This window comes from Pipistrellus hanaki (genome assembly GCF_964339955.1).
Source record: "Pipistrellus hanaki genome assembly, chromosome: 1".
Classification (NCBI taxonomy): domain Eukaryota; kingdom Metazoa; phylum Chordata; class Mammalia; order Chiroptera; family Vespertilionidae; genus Pipistrellus; species Pipistrellus hanaki.
In genome coordinates this window covers 26,764,236-26,779,393 of record NC_140503.1, presented here as the reverse complement: position 1 = coordinate 26,779,393, position 15,158 = coordinate 26,764,236, and the positions used below count along the sequence as shown (strand labels likewise).

The following is a 15,158-nucleotide window of genomic DNA, read 5'->3' as shown; positions in this document are numbered from 1 at the left end:
AAATACCTGCACACCCGGAGCAGGGGGGCTGGAAAACCCGGGGGTGACACGCTGATGAGGAGCAGGCTCTTTCCACGGTCTTACAGTGTCTCCCCGTAGGTGTTAGGAACGAGGGAAGGCAGTTAGCGCGCAGTGCAGAAGCTGGACCACACCGCGACGGAGGGATCGCACGTCACACATACAGGGCGGAGGGAAGGAAATTTTTTTTAAAGGGGGAGGCGGGGGAGGCTACATTCTTCAAAAAATGCCAATGTCATGAAAGACACAGGCAGGCCGAGGACCTTTCTAGATGAAAGGAGACGAGAGACATGACAACAGGATGCCGTTCGGGCGCCTAGACTGGATCCTGTGCGGGGAGGAAGCAGGCTGTAAAGGACGTGACTGGGTCAGCAGACAAAACCGAAACACAAGCAGCAGATGAAAGGATCACGCAATGTTCAAGGTCCTGCAGGTGAGACAGAACGATGTCCTCTTCTTAGGAAAGCCACACCAAGATGTTTAAAGTTAAAGGGCTATGAAGCAGGCAACTTACTCTTGAAAGGCTCAAAAGAGAGAAAGAGAAAGAAAACCATAAACGATAAAGCAAAATGAGGCAACACATTAAAAACAGTGGATCTGGATAAAGAATATATGGGTGTTTTGTACTAGCCCGGCAGCTTTTCTGTCAGTTTGAAATCCATTTCCAAATGAAAAGTTTGGGGGAATAACAACAAGCGGCAGGGCTGGGGTGAGGGTGGGGCAGACACGAGGGGGAAGCCAGGGAGGACACTGTCCTCACATGTCTGCACCGGACACAGAAGATCCAGCGCTGCCCACCTGTCCCTCACGGACACAGTTCCTCTCCCAATGTGGCCTCCTCCTCGTACTTCTTCATCGGGCCACTCCTTCCTCTCCCAGGGCCAGCAACCTTCTGGAACCCTCCCCATGATACCAGGGTTGGGTGACCCTTTGGGTCTATTCTTCTTACATATACTTGATATTTCCTGGAAATGTTTCAACACCTCTTTTGTCTACAAGCCCCTCCTAATGAGGCAACTTCTGCTCATTAAGCTTTCTAGGTTTTATAAGAATTCTCTCTCTCTCTCTCTCTCTCACACACACACACACACACACACACACACACCATTCTGTGGCCAATGCTACTCACACGGCCTGAGTCTAGGCGTTTAGGCCATGCTCCTCCCTTCTGAGACCTCACGCAGGCCCTTTAGGTCGGATGCCCCGGTTCCCACACCACCATCACCATCACCAGTGTAACCCCAAAGTAAACCACCATCCCCAAATCCACACACAGGCACGCCTCCCTCCCCCGGTTCACTGTCTGTCACCGCTGGGTGTGGTCACGGCAGCTCACAGACAGCCGGAGTCTCTGAGAGCCTCCTCACAGCAGGCTGAAGGGGATCACTGACTTATTAATTCAGAAATGCGCGCATGCACCTTTCACGTGCAGACTATGCAACGGTGGGCAGGCCAGAGTCTGGAAGCTGAAGCACCACAGCGGGGCTGGCTGATTTTAACACAGTGGAAACATACAAAATCTTGGACATTCTACTCTTCTATCAAACACCAGAGAGCGAATAATAATGATAACGTACATTCTGACGGTGCCTTTTACTTGAGTCCTTTCAAGCTCATCTCATTATCTGTGCACGTTCATTCACATGTTAAGTAATGAGTGTCTATGCCATGTTTCCAGGTACATGCAAAGGCCCAAGCCCTGGCCACAGGAGGCTGGCGTGCTAAGTGGCTCTGGATGGCCCAGCCCACTAGACACCGGCTCAGGGCACCACCCAGGATGGGGCACCGAAGAAAACTATTTCAAAGAAGAGAAGATGAGAGAGCATCCAAAAGGGGCTTTGTGGCTTCACCGCGCAAGTACATTCCATGGTTTCTAAAACCATGATTTTCTGTTACAACTTAGAACGCTACTAATGTATTTTTAATTACTTACGTTTTGACCCTGACCGGGTCAGCGCGGAGGGCCTCTACAGGTGTCCGTGCAGCCCACAGAGCAGAGGCTGCAATCCCAAATGCCAGCACAGGTCAGGCAGGCACCTCGAACCAGTGAAGTCCTGAGCGCTACTGAGAAAGCAGGACTGACAGGCCTGGGTGAGGGATGCGTCGGAGGGGGTGGGAGGGAGGAGTGGCGATGACACCTGCCTTCTGACTTGGGCGATGGCGGTGTCATCCCCGGAGAGCAGGACACAGGAAGAGGGCGCGGAGGTGACTCAGGATGAGCCGCTGCGTTTCAGATGCTCTAAGTCTGAGGTGTCCACGGGGTCCCAGGCTGGGCAGGTCTGGGACCCCAGCAGCACAGAGCAGCACAGAGGAGGGGTGTGCTGGGGAGAAGGAGGGAGAGCACCATCCAGGGCTGGCAGAGACCTGAGGAAGGGCAGGGAGGCAGGAGGACACCCCGGAAAGGACCCTGTCCGGGAAGAGGGGGCAGGAGTGTTTGGGGTGGTGGTCAATGCAGAAGCAAGGCAGACAGGGCATGAAGAGATTTAGCAGCCAAGGCCACTGGGGATCATTTTGGGGAGAGCAGTGACTGCAAAGGAAGGTGACTGAGACAGTGTGTACCGGAGACTCTTGAGCAGTGGTTCTCAACCTTTCTAATGCCTCGACCCTTTAATATAGTTCCTCATGTTGTGGTGACCCCCAACCATAAAATTATTTTCCTTGCTACTTCATAACTGTAGTTTTGCTACTGTTATGAATGATAATGAAAATATCTGTGTTTTTCCAATGATCTTAGGCTCTACAGCAGTGGTTCTCAACCTGTGGGTAGCAACCCACAGGTTGAGAACTGCTAGCAGGGTCGCCTAACACCAGATAGAGCGTCAGCCTGCGGACTGAAAGATCTCAGGTTCGATTCTGGTCATGGGCATGTACCTCGGTTGTGGGCACATCTCCAGTGGGGGGAGGGGGGTGTGCAGGAAGCAGCTGATTGATGTTTCTCTCTCATTGATGTTTCTAGCTTTCTATCCCTCTCCCTTTCTCTCTGTAAAAAAAAAAAAAAAAAAAAAAAAAAAAAAAAAAAAAAAAATCAATAAAATATATATAAAAAAGAAAGAAAGGTTGAGAACCACTGCTCTTGAGAAATTTGCTTGTGAAGGAAAGGAGACAGAAAGCTGCTGGAGAAGGAGCGATGACAGGGCTGTCCTTCCCCTCTCTCCTCCCCTCCCTCCTTTCTCAGGTAAGAGAGACCTCAGGATGCTCAAATGCTGAGAAAAACCACAGCGAGGGAGAGCCTGTGGGGGGACACGGACTGTGGGTGCACGTGGATGCTCTGGCCGCCCTGAGGCATGGACGAGAGCACCATGAGCCACCATCCCGCAGGCCAGCAGGACACGCGTGTCATTAACTCCCCTCGAAGAGAGGGGACCCTGACATGCCGTGTTATCGGGGCGCTGGGGCCCAGACCGGGACACATGGTTCCCCGTTCCTGACAGCAGTTCTCAGAGGGGCCCTCTCTCAGCCCCACGGGAGGAGGAGTGCTCCGGGGACTGCCAGACTTCCTCCAGGGCACACGAGCCCACGAGAGGACTCCCACGGGGCTTTAGAATGGCCCACGGGGAAAATCAGAGGCGAAAAGCCCTTTGCAATGATCTGCACCGAGAGCCAAACACCCTTTCTGAAATAAGCGCAGAGGGTTTTTGCTGGGTTTTCGCACAGATAGGCAGTCCTCGGGTTATATTGGAGATCAGTTCCCATGGCGCGATGTAAGGCAATTTTCGCCCTAAGTCGGAACCCACCTACACAAGCACCTACGTCACTCACACGGAGCACACACACAGCAGTAATGAAGTGAAACAGTAAAAAAAAAAAAAAAAAAAAAAAACTTAAAAGAAAGATAATTCCTGGCCTTTACTTGTGGTAAATAAATAATGAAAAACATAAAGCACATGGGTACATACATCGAAATGACAGAACTTTTTAAAACATATAAATAAATGGGGCACATATAATACTTTAATTAAAAAATGGGGGGGGGGATTAAAAAAATTAAAAATAAATGGGTGATGGCAGCGTAACCATGAAACGACGTACGTCGAGCCCGACGTGGCCCGAGGACTGCCTGCACGGAACCGTCCGGGAAGGCCACCAGAGCACACATCGAGGGGGTGCCGCATGAGACGTTCTTTGGAACTTTCCCGAGTGGCTCCCCCGTTTGGAAAATCACCCTGATGTCAGCAGCACCTGCCTGGGAATCTGAGCCGCCCACACAGCACACCTGTGTCTTGTGGGGATTGTGGCTGCTCCCTCCTCAGTGCCCAGGGTCAAGCATCTGACGCCTTCCTTCTGGCTTCGTGCAGTCACGGCTCGAGCAAGTGTACAGTAAGAAACAAGATGTTGCCGAGACCGGTTTGGCTCAATGGATAGAGCGTCGGCTTGGGGACCGAAGGGTCCCGGGTTCGATTCCGGTCAAGGGCATGTACCTTGGTTGCGGGCATATCCCCAGTAGGGGGTGTGCAAGAGGCAGCTGATCGATGACTCTCTCTCATCGATGTTTCTAACTCTCTATCTCTCTCCCTTCATCTCTGTACAAAATCAATAAAATATATTTTTTTAAAAAAAGAAAGAAACAAGATGTTGTGTAACTAACCTGTCCTATATTTCCCTCTGACTATATTACAATGGAGGCACTTTGTTGATATTTTTACATTTATATAAGTAGGTAGGTCATATTATCTAAGAGTCCTAGTCAGGGTAACTAGGAGGCATTGCAAATATTTGCTAAATAAAAAGGGGGCACCATTTCGCACCATGTACCCTGAGAAGCAAGAGAAACTGTGGGGTGAGGCAAAGGCAGGGCTGGGCAGAAGCTGAGTGGCTTCACGGGACCAACCCCACAGAACAGATTCAGCGGTCTCGGACAGAGACCTGCCTGAAGCTCCTGGAGGGCGGGTCTCCTGGCGATAGGGCAAACGCATGGGGCCTAAGAAAACTATCCCGTTGGGCACCTTCGGGAAACTTCTGTGATTCATTTAAATCACACTCTGCCTCAGCCTTTTCCAGCCCAAGGACCCCGGGTAAAAGACCACGAGTCAACCTGCAGGGGCCAGGGCCATAGGAAATGGCTCCACGTCCAGAGGCGAAGATGTGCTTACCGGAAACCAAAGCACTAGGTGCCGGGCGCGGGCTGGGGAATATCTCCCTAAGGGACGCGAAGAGGAGCACACAGTCTGGAAAAGGATGCTTACGGAGGTGTATTTACGGAAAATGCGATCACGTGAGGAACTGCGGACAGGCAGGGGGAGAGAGACATCATCTCAGAGGACCTCCGATAGTTAACAAGGCAGGCCGGATATACTCAGGGCTCAGATGCTGAGCGGGGCTGGTTATTTAATGGTGGGGATAAGGAGGCATCAATTTCCATGGGCGTGCCTGGCACTGCCAAACAGGGACACAGGGGAAATACATGTGCCCTTCAGGCAGCTAACTGACTCCTGTGGCATCTCCATACGGAGGGCAGGGGGCCTGGGGAGAGAGGAAGGGGCGGCCTGCCGGCGTGGAGTGCACATGGGCGGTCTAGAGCGGGCTCTTCCACTACATTCACCACTCATCTCCTCTCCTCTCCCCTCCTCTCCCCTCCTCCCCTCCGCTCCCCTCCCCTCTCCTCCCCTCCCCTGCCCTCCCCTGCCCTCCCCTCCCCTTCCCTCTCCTCTCCCCTCCTCTCCCCTCCTCCCCTCCTCCCCTCCCCTCCCCTCTCCTCTCCTTTCCTCCCCTCCCCCACCTGCCCTCCCCTCTCCTCTCCTCTCCTCTTCTCCCCTCCCCTCCCCTCCCCTCTCCTCTCCTCTCCTCTCCTCTCCTCTCCTCTCCTCTCCTCTCCTTTCCTCCCCTCCCCTCTCCTCTCCTCTCCTCTCACTTTCCTCATCAAAAAATAAATAAAACACTTTAGATTCCATCATTTTCCCATTGTTTTCGTATTTTTCCAGGAGCACTTGTATATTTAAAAAAAAAAATTTTTTTTAAACATCAGGTCAAAGCAGCTGTAGGCATGAACAAGCAGACAGACTCTCAAATAAATGAGTAGCTGCCTCCCGCCCCAGGAGAGCGTAGAGGAACGAGGCTCAGTGGGACTCGCAAGGCACACCCACAGGAGGAAGCGCAACCAGGAATCAGTGCACAAGTCCTTCCGGGGAGCTGGCGTGACCAAGGGGCCGAGGGGGCCCGCACCCATGAAACAGGGACACCGGCGGGCACCTCCCTCCGAGGGCACACCAGCTCATCTCCGGGATGAGGCAACGGGAAGCGGAAAAGCCTTCCAGGATTCAGAGTCATTCGGGGCCAGGGTGAAGCAAGAGAGCCATTTGCTTCAGGCACAGAATTTTAATGTGAGATGTGCCAAAAAAAAAAAAAAAGAAAAAAAAAGGCTTAGTAATCAAGATATATGATATCGCAATGCTATATTTTACAAAATCAAATTGGTCAGCTGAGGTGCAGGCTGTAGGTGTACAGGAACCAGGGCCAGGAACGGGGCCAGGCCAGGGAGGCAGGGTCAGGCGAGGTCCTGTGATGCTGATAGCGTCGCACATCACGAAGCCCGATCCCACCCCTCTGGTGCCCATCACACCTCTGTGGAGGAACAAGGCACAACACCCTATCCAAAACCCTTACAATTCAGGATTTTGTTGTTGTTGTTGTTAATCCTCACCCGAAGATATTTTTCCATTGGTTTTTGGAGAGAGTGGAAGGGAGAGAGACAGAGAGGGAGAAGCATCGATGTGAGACACTTCTGCTGGTTTGCTGGTTGCCTTTCACATGAGTCCCGGCCAGGGTCAGGATCAGGGATCGAGCCTGCAACCAAGGTACTTGCCCTTGACCCAAATCAAACCTGAGAATCTTTAGTTTATGGCAGTGATCGGCAAACTCATTAGTCAACAGAGCCAAATACCAACAGGACAACGATTGAAATTTCTTTTGAGAGCCAATTTTTTTTTTTTTAACTTAAACGTCTTCTAACGTCACTTCTTCAAAATAGACTCGCCCAGGCCGTGGTATTTTGTGGAAGAGCCACACTCAAGGGGCCAAAGAGCCGCGTGTGGCTCGCGAGCCGCGGTTTGCCAAACACTGAGCTCGGGCTGTAATTCGGGATGTTTTAAAAAGGTAATGTAGAGTACACCTCACAGATTACACAGTCCCATAGCAGGGTGTGGGCAGGAAACCCCTGCTACCCCCCACCCCACCCCCACCTCCATCCAATGAGAGAACATTTCTTCGGCCACATCTACGAATATTCACATCCACAGAATAGACAGCCAGGGGCCTCACGTCAGTCCAGGTCGGGTTTTGCCGTCACGAGAGCTTAAAGAAAAGCTTTCCGTTTTAGACCATCGTGGATTTTGAAAACTATAAAGGAGTGTGATTCTTAAGAGCATTATATTCGTTTTCTTATAGAAAAAAAAAAAAAAAGGCAGCAGCTTAGCCCAAATCTTTTGTTCTAAACGTATGGAGACAAGAAAACTGCAACGCCCTCACCAGTGACCCTCCAGAAGAAGCACTTTCTAAAAGCTGGTCCCGCCCAGAGCAGACTCACAGCGGCATTTCCCACCCGCCAAGCAACCAGTGTTATTAAACACCATCCGTGCTTAAAGCCTGTGCAGCGTCCTGGGCCTCAAGAGCCTAAAGGTAGAAGGGACAAGAAGGGGAACACAAACCATACAATTCTGGCAACTGAAAGGAACTAATCCACACATACATTTTAGAAATGATGAAACCAGGCAGAAGGAGAACAGAATCTGGATTAGCTAAATGCCCTACTAAAAGGTAGATAGATGATAGATAGATAGATAGATAGATAGATAGATAGATAGATAGATAGAGATTTGAGAGAAAGGTAGAGAAAGAGAAACACCAACTTGCTCTTCCACTTATTTGTGCATTTCTTGTTTGCTTCTCGTATGTGCCCTGACCGAACCTGCAACCTTGGCGTATGGAGACAACGCTCCAACAACTGAGGTACCGGGCCAGGGCCTTCACTGCTCCTTCCACGTGCGTCTTGCATAATCACTGCCCACGTGGGATGAGATTACGAGAGGAGTAAAAGATGCCAGCTGAAGCAGTTTGGGTCCAATGTACCTTTGAAGCGAACATGGCCTCTGACTTGAAAAAGAACTTGTGTTTGGGGAGCCAGCAAAGCAGGCGAGGGCTGTCCGGGCAGGAGAGTGATATGAGATCCAGGATGGGCATGTACGAGGCAGCTTAGCCAGGCCTGTGGATTAGGCTCTGGCAAAGGGCATAGAAGGAGCTGGGGAAGCAGGTAAAACCGATGCAGGGAGAGCTTACGTGCCAGAATGGAGAACTGGTGACTACGTCCAAGGCAGCGCTTCCCAGTTATCTGCCTCCCGCTCCACGCCCGGCCACGGCTGCCCACCACCCCTGTGGGAGGAGCCGGAGTGTGGTGGCTTCCAGCCGTCCATGCTGAGGTCAGAGTCTTGCCCTCTGAACCCAGGCTCTGCTGCCAACTGTGACTCTGGACAAGCTGCTTCGCTTCTCTTTGCCTCGGTTTACTGGTCTGTAAAACCAAGACCAATGCAGGTGCCTCCCTTATGAGGGTTGAATGCAAGAGCATGTTGATTGTACTGAAAGCAGTACCTAGTATTCTAAGTACTAAAGGTTAGAACCGAAACCAGTTTGGCTCATTGGATCGAGCGTCGGTCTGTGGACTGAAAGGTCCCAGGTTTGATTCCGGTTATGAGGCACATCCCTGGAAGGGGGTATGCAGGAGGCAGCTGGTCGATGTTTCTCATTGATGTTTCTAAGCTCTCTATCCCTCTTCCTTCCTCTCTGTAGAAAATCAATAAAATATATTAAATAAATAAATAAAGATTAGATGTCCTTAGACTTTTTATTGAAGTTAAAGTTTTAGTTAAGTATATACTGTAGCCTTATCCTAAGCAATAATATCCAAGAAATCATGGGCTTCTCAGGACAGTCATGGCTTTGATGATACACCTATTACAAGAGGTCAAATCAAAAGTGTTCACTAAGGGACCAAGCACAATGGGTCTGACGCTCCCAAGCTGACAAGAGAGGCTTCCTCAAGACCAAGAAATTTGATGTCTGACCCTGCGATGGGGAGGATGGGGTGGACCGGCCTCTGACCACCGCCTGGAACACCCAAGGTATGAGACACAGCCTCGCCACCGCTACTGGAGGAGCCGAAGGAGATGGCTGAGCTGGGGGGTCAGCCTGCATGCCCAGGTTCACTGTGCCAACAAATGCGTGCTTGTTTCCTTGGATTTATATGGGCCACTTGCAAGAGAGACCCCTTGTCCAAAAGGGCCCCTCCGACAGACGGAAGGACCTTAGCCGAAAGAGGCTGAAGGTGAATCTCTAAATTTTAGAGGCTAAGGAAAGAAGAATGATTTAGAATAAAGGATAACTTGCTTTTTTCAAGACGAATGGAAGTGAATGATCTCAGCAACTCGCAGTTGGGAGAGATGTCTGAGAAACTATGAATGTGGCCAGAAGAGAAAGAATCGGGGGAAGACTGATATACCTTGAGGTGGGGTTAGGGTGACAAGAAGAGATTAAACCAAAGAAATTATATACTTACTAGAGGCCTGGAGCCCTCAGCCTGGCCTGCAGAGCCAAAACTGGCTCTCCAACATTCCCCAAGGGGTCCCAGATTGCGGAGGGCGGTTCTTGGGTGGGAATCTGGCTCCCTCTTCTCTGGTTCCAGGTGCATCACCCGAGAACCTCAGCTGCCAAGTCACCACAGCTCAGCATTGCCTGAGTTGAGTGCCTGCCCCCTGGTGGTAAGTGCACATCATAGCTACAGGTTGGACGGTCAGCTGGCTGCTTAGGTTTTTATATATATATAGATACGCATTGCCCATGGACACAGGCAATGGGGTGTTGAAGACCTTGGGCCGGGAAGGGGGGGGCTGGGAGGAGGGGAGAAAGCTGGGTGGGGGAGATATCTGCAATACTATCAACAGTAAAAAATGTATTTTTAAAAACACACACCTCAGTTATATTTTTTATATGGACAACAAATGAACACACAATCAAACAAAAAATAAATATATACTTCCAGGCCCAGGAAGCAGTGCTAATCCAAGTGAACCCTTTTCTGTCCCCCTCCCCAGCCCATTGGCAAAGGACTGGACACGTGAAATGCTGAATTGGGACTTAAAGTGACCACAAGACCTTCTACTGCCTGAGAACGCCATAAAGGTATGGGGACTCATGGAGTTTTCATCCCAGGACAGAGAAAGGACTACTCCTGCCGGAAAATCATAAAGGGACAGCAGAAGGCAAAATTAAGTCACTTTATGAACACATCCCAATGAGTCATGTTTCTTTACACTAATTAGAAACACAGTTATTAAAACGGGATGTGTGTCCCTGTACCAACTAAAATCATCTTTCATATCCCCACCGGCATAGGAACCACCATTAAAAATAACTGGTATAGGGTAAAAAGGAACTAAGGGGGAAAAAAGCAAGGCAGGCAGAGGCAGAAAAGATTAGTTTGGCGGGTTCAGTGGGAACTCATTTGCTCCTCAGCTATGAATATTATGGAATAAAAATAGAAGCGTATCAATGGGTAGCAGAGCCCAGGAGTCCTTAGACAAATGGCTTTGTTCACAGGGAAATCCAGGTGGCCCCACTGCATGTAGAGAGAAGCTGTGACCCCTGGGTTCCACAAATGAGTTTATGATACCATCTCGCTCTTTTAGGCCAGAGCCAAGGCAGCAGAGAGGTGGCACGCTCTCGGGACACGGAGTCACCTGGGACGCATCAGCCAATGTCCCTGAAGCCTGAGGTCCTGGAGGGGTCTGGAGCCAAACCGATCCCTGGAGTCTGCCAAGTCCAAGTGCAGAATGTAAAACACGCCATTGCACAACTTCCCTGCTGCCTTCACCGGGGCGGCTGGAACGTGCCGGGGTACGGGGGGGGGGGGGGGGGGGGGGGTGAAGTTTACGTTTAAGATAAGATACAAGGGGTGCTTGCTCCCCACGGTTTAGGACAGTGGTCAGCAAATTGCCGCTCGCGAGACACATGCGGCTCTTTGGCCCCTTGAGTTTTTAGCAAAGGCCAGCTTAGGAATACCCTAATTAAGTGAATAACAATGTACCCACCTATACAGTTTATGTTTAAAAAATGTGGCTCTCAAAGGAAATTTCAATCGTCGTCCTGTTGATACTTGGCTCTGTTGACTCATGAGTTTGCCGACCACTGGTTTAGGAGACGGAGCGTACACCCCTCGCAGCTGCCCTGTTTACGAGCACACAGTCAGGGGAGAAATCACCTGGCCCAGTCCCCTTCTGCAAGAAGGTCCTTACTCCAGCTCCCACTTTGCTCCTTCACATCCAATTTGGCTTCTCTCTTCCGGGGTTTCTCCTTCAACCCAAACTCTCTGTTTCCCTAGCTCTGTCTTCTGAGTTATTCCCTGACTCAGGGCCAAATTAATCAGATTCTACTGGATCATCCAGCATTACTGTGCCAACATTATTTTACTCACAAGCAAACTAAAGGACTCAGATCACATGCCCAGAGTCACTGAGCTGAGGCAGGAGCCCAAGTCCCCTGACCCCCAGCACAATACTGCATAATACACCGTCATGCTGACTCTCCAAGGGGCCAGCTCACCGCCACCAGGCCACCCCCTCAACCTTCATTCTTCTTCCACAACGGAATCAGACAGAACCCAGTTCAAATCCCAGTTTAGACACTTGCTAGCTGTGTGACCTCAAAATGGTAGGAGAGCCCCCACGTTAACGTGCCCGAAACAAACAGGGATGGACGAGGTGAGAATCATCTCAACGAACTAGCTGGTCACCCTTGAAGAGACTAACCAGTGGCCACAAATCCTTTCTCAGAAGAACAGGATCGTCGGCTGCACTCTGCAGAGAGTTCCTAGGACCCAGAGTCACGATAGGTCTCCACAGCTGAACGGTAACAGTGGGCAGGGGAAGAAGGCCCGGAAATGAGGTTGGAGGATGAGGACTGGAGTCAAGAATCTGAAAAGATAAGCTGCTATGACTAGTGACAGAAAGAAAAACGCTGCCCGGAGAGCCTGTTAAGCAAGAGAAAAAAATTTGGCATTAAAATAAAACGGGGTTTATGAGATACATTCTATTCTCCTTACAGTAACTCGCAGGCCATCTGGTCTGCTTCCCCAGGCAGGGTACTGACCTCTCTCTTCTTCCCGGACATTCACTGGGATGTTTTTCAAACAAGAATCTGAAATGCCAACTCCTTTTAACTAGCTGTGTTTAATCCGCATAAACCCTCCTTACTTATTTGTCCCCATTTTACAGCATGTTGGAGAGAAGGCAAAAGTGGAGGTAGTGTTAGTTAAATGATAAGAAGGGGCAAGTGTCTAAACTGGGATTTGAACTGGGATTCTGCCTGATTCCATTGTGTTCTATGAATTGCATGTTGGGGAGAAGGCAAAAGTGGAAGTAGTGCTAGCTGTGTGACACGTGCAATCATTTTAACTCTCAGCGAGCCTCAGTTTTTCTAGCTGTAAAATGGGGACAAATAAGTAGCTATCTCATTGCTATGAAAGAAGAAGAACATATATCAAGTGCTTAGCCCAGTGCCTGGTATATAGTAAGTAGCTAATAAATTACCGCTGTTGCTGCTATTATTGCTAAGAGCACTGAAACAGGCTGAAGCTTCATTTGTGGAAGTAAGTCTTAGAGGGCTGAAATGGGTTGTCCAAGGTCACACAAGTGAGACAGGAAGGAATCCAGATGTCCTCATTCCAGAAGCCTTTGCCACCTGTCTGCTCCTACACAAACAACATCATTGCCCAATGACCTAGAAATCTGGGTGTCTGACCACATCCTAGGACCACACCTGGTTAATAAGCCCTCACCACGTTCTAGAAACCATGCAGGCTATATGAAAACTTTAAGGCTTCTACAAATCAAGGCAGGAAAGTCATCTCCTGTTATGACAGGCAAAAACACAATTAAAATACAAAAATATGGCCTGGCCAGTGTGGCTCCATGGTTGGACACTGACCTATGAACCAGGAGGTCACGGTTCAATTCCTGGTCAAGGCACATGCCTGAGTTGCAGTCTCAATCCCCAGTAGGGGGCGTGTAAGAGGCAGCCAATCAATGATTCTTGTCATCTCTCTCTCTCTCTCTCTCTCTCTCTCTCTCTCTCTCTTTCTCTCTCTTTCTCTCTCCCCCCCACCCTCCTCTCCCCACCCCCCCTTCCTTTCTGAAATCAATAAAAAACATGTTTCTTAAAAAGAGAGACCTGTCATATATATATATATATATATATATATATATATATATATATATATATGTAAATAAGTCTGGAGCTGTTGCCCTGGCCGGTGTGGGTCAGTTGGTTAAGTGATGTCCCATGCACTGAAAGGTTGATGGCTCAATTCCTGGTCAGGACACGTGCCCAGGTTGTGAGTTCGATCCCTGGTCGGGATTCATATGGGAAGCCGCTTCGATGTTTCTCTCCCACATCAATGTTGCTCTCCTTCTCCCTTCCTCTCTCTCTAAAATCAACAAAACATTTTTTTAAATTTTTTTTTAGTCTAGAGCTGCTACTTGCTTGTGTTGCCCAGTGGTAACAATACTTCTTGTCCATGTTTAAGAAAGTAGATGACAGTAAGACCAAAGCCCTGGCTGCCTTTTCCCCAGCTTCGGAAAGGCACTTCTGATGGGGAATAAGAGGGAGAGAGATCCGAGGGGCCAAGGACTAAAATGGGGCCTGGCTAAGGACAGCAGGGAAAAAGAAGGGGACAGCAGTGAGCTAGATACAGGCCCCTGCCACTGCTCCGAAGAATGGCAGCGACTGTCTGCAAGGTGGGCTTCGTGCCGCGCCAGAACCTGCCCCTCCAGGGATGGCACAAGCCACGGAACCATGACGCCCCAGGAAGCACATTGATCTTGAAGCATGAGTCACCCTCGGAGGCCCAGGAAAGAATCCTCTCTTTGTGGCCCTTCCGTCTCCTTTTTGGCTGCCATCCCTCCTTCCTCAAGGCCTTACGAAAACGCAGGCCGAGTGACCTTTCTGATAGAAATGAAACATTCCAGAAACTCATGTGACGGGGAGTCTCTTAAAAAACGGAAACAATGAATGAATGAACCAGCGAGGAGGCATTTGTCATTCACGTCCAATCAAACGGCTGGTGCGCGCTGGCTGCAGGGCCTCTGGAGTGGGAAGCACAGCAGAGAGAGCACTTTCTGATTTCGGCCCCAATCTATTGCATCTGCCTACGTCAAGTTGATATTTGGCCATGCAAGTCCTTTTTTTTCTTTTTTTTCTTTTTAATCCACTGTGCTTCTAGAGCAGTGTTTCCCAAAGTGTGGTACGCGTATCCCCAGGGCTACAGGAAGTGTTTGGTGGGGGTATGCGTTGCACCGGAGTTTGGTGGGGATATGCACTGCACCGTGCTTAGCTGAGCCTAATTCTACGTTCTCATGAGTACGAGGGGTACTCAGCGTTACGAAAATTATAGAAGGGGTACACATGTGTCAAAAGTTTGGGAAACACTGTTCTAGAGGATGGAGCAGCAGGAAAGCACCATCTGAGGGCATGTCCGTGCAGACGGTGTGCTCTCACATCAAGGATGCTGTCCCTTCTACAACACCACGCACAGATATCAAACTCCCTGTAGGGGAGCCAGCAGAGGAAAGAATAATGGGGAGCCCCATGTTCAGAAACAGGGCTCGGCAATGCCCCTGGTGACTCCTCAGATTGTCACACTGGGTTGTGACCGACGCCAAGGTAGAAGCACCAATGTCAGCAGCCGACGGGAAGTCACCTTTTGGAGCCACCCTTCCAAGGAGCAGAGGGCCAAGGCCCGATGTGACCTCCGCCCCACTGAATTAGACACGGGGGAGCTGATGTTAGAAGGAGCCTAGAGGACAGCCTCAGGGGGGAAGAGAGCGGGAGTCCAACCTGCGGGATGGACGAGAGCGGAGGGAAGGGAGCGGGCCTCCTTCCGCCCGGAAATGTGATGGTCCCTTACTCGGCCTCAGGCCTACCCGTGGATGGGAGCTGCAGGGGTGAAAACCCGCACGGAGCTCCCCACAGCTCAGAGTCCCAGGCCAGCATCCATCTGAAACCAAGCACCTGGGTGCCTGAATGCTATCAGCCCCTGCGGACTGAAAGGTCCCAGGTTCAATTCCGGTCAAGGGCATGTACCTGGGTTGCGGGCACATCCC

The 15,158-nt window shown here is 50.3% G+C and overlaps 1 protein-coding gene across 5 annotated transcripts in view; it reads right to left on the bottom strand.

Annotated features, from left to right (window-relative positions):
* TMEM229B (transmembrane protein 229B) overlaps nt 1–15,158 on the bottom strand; it is a 40,721-nt gene that overhangs the window by 21,842 nt on the left and 3,721 nt on the right. Inside the window, exon 1 of one of the 5 annotated variants that reach the window (XM_084867297.1) lies at nt 1,952–1,971. The exons of the other annotated variants lie outside the window; for them this stretch is intronic. The gene's annotated coding sequence lies outside the window, so the exon portion shown is untranslated. Of the gene's footprint in view, nt 1–1,951; nt 1,972–15,158 lie in introns of those variants that run through there. 5 annotated transcript variants of the gene reach the window in all.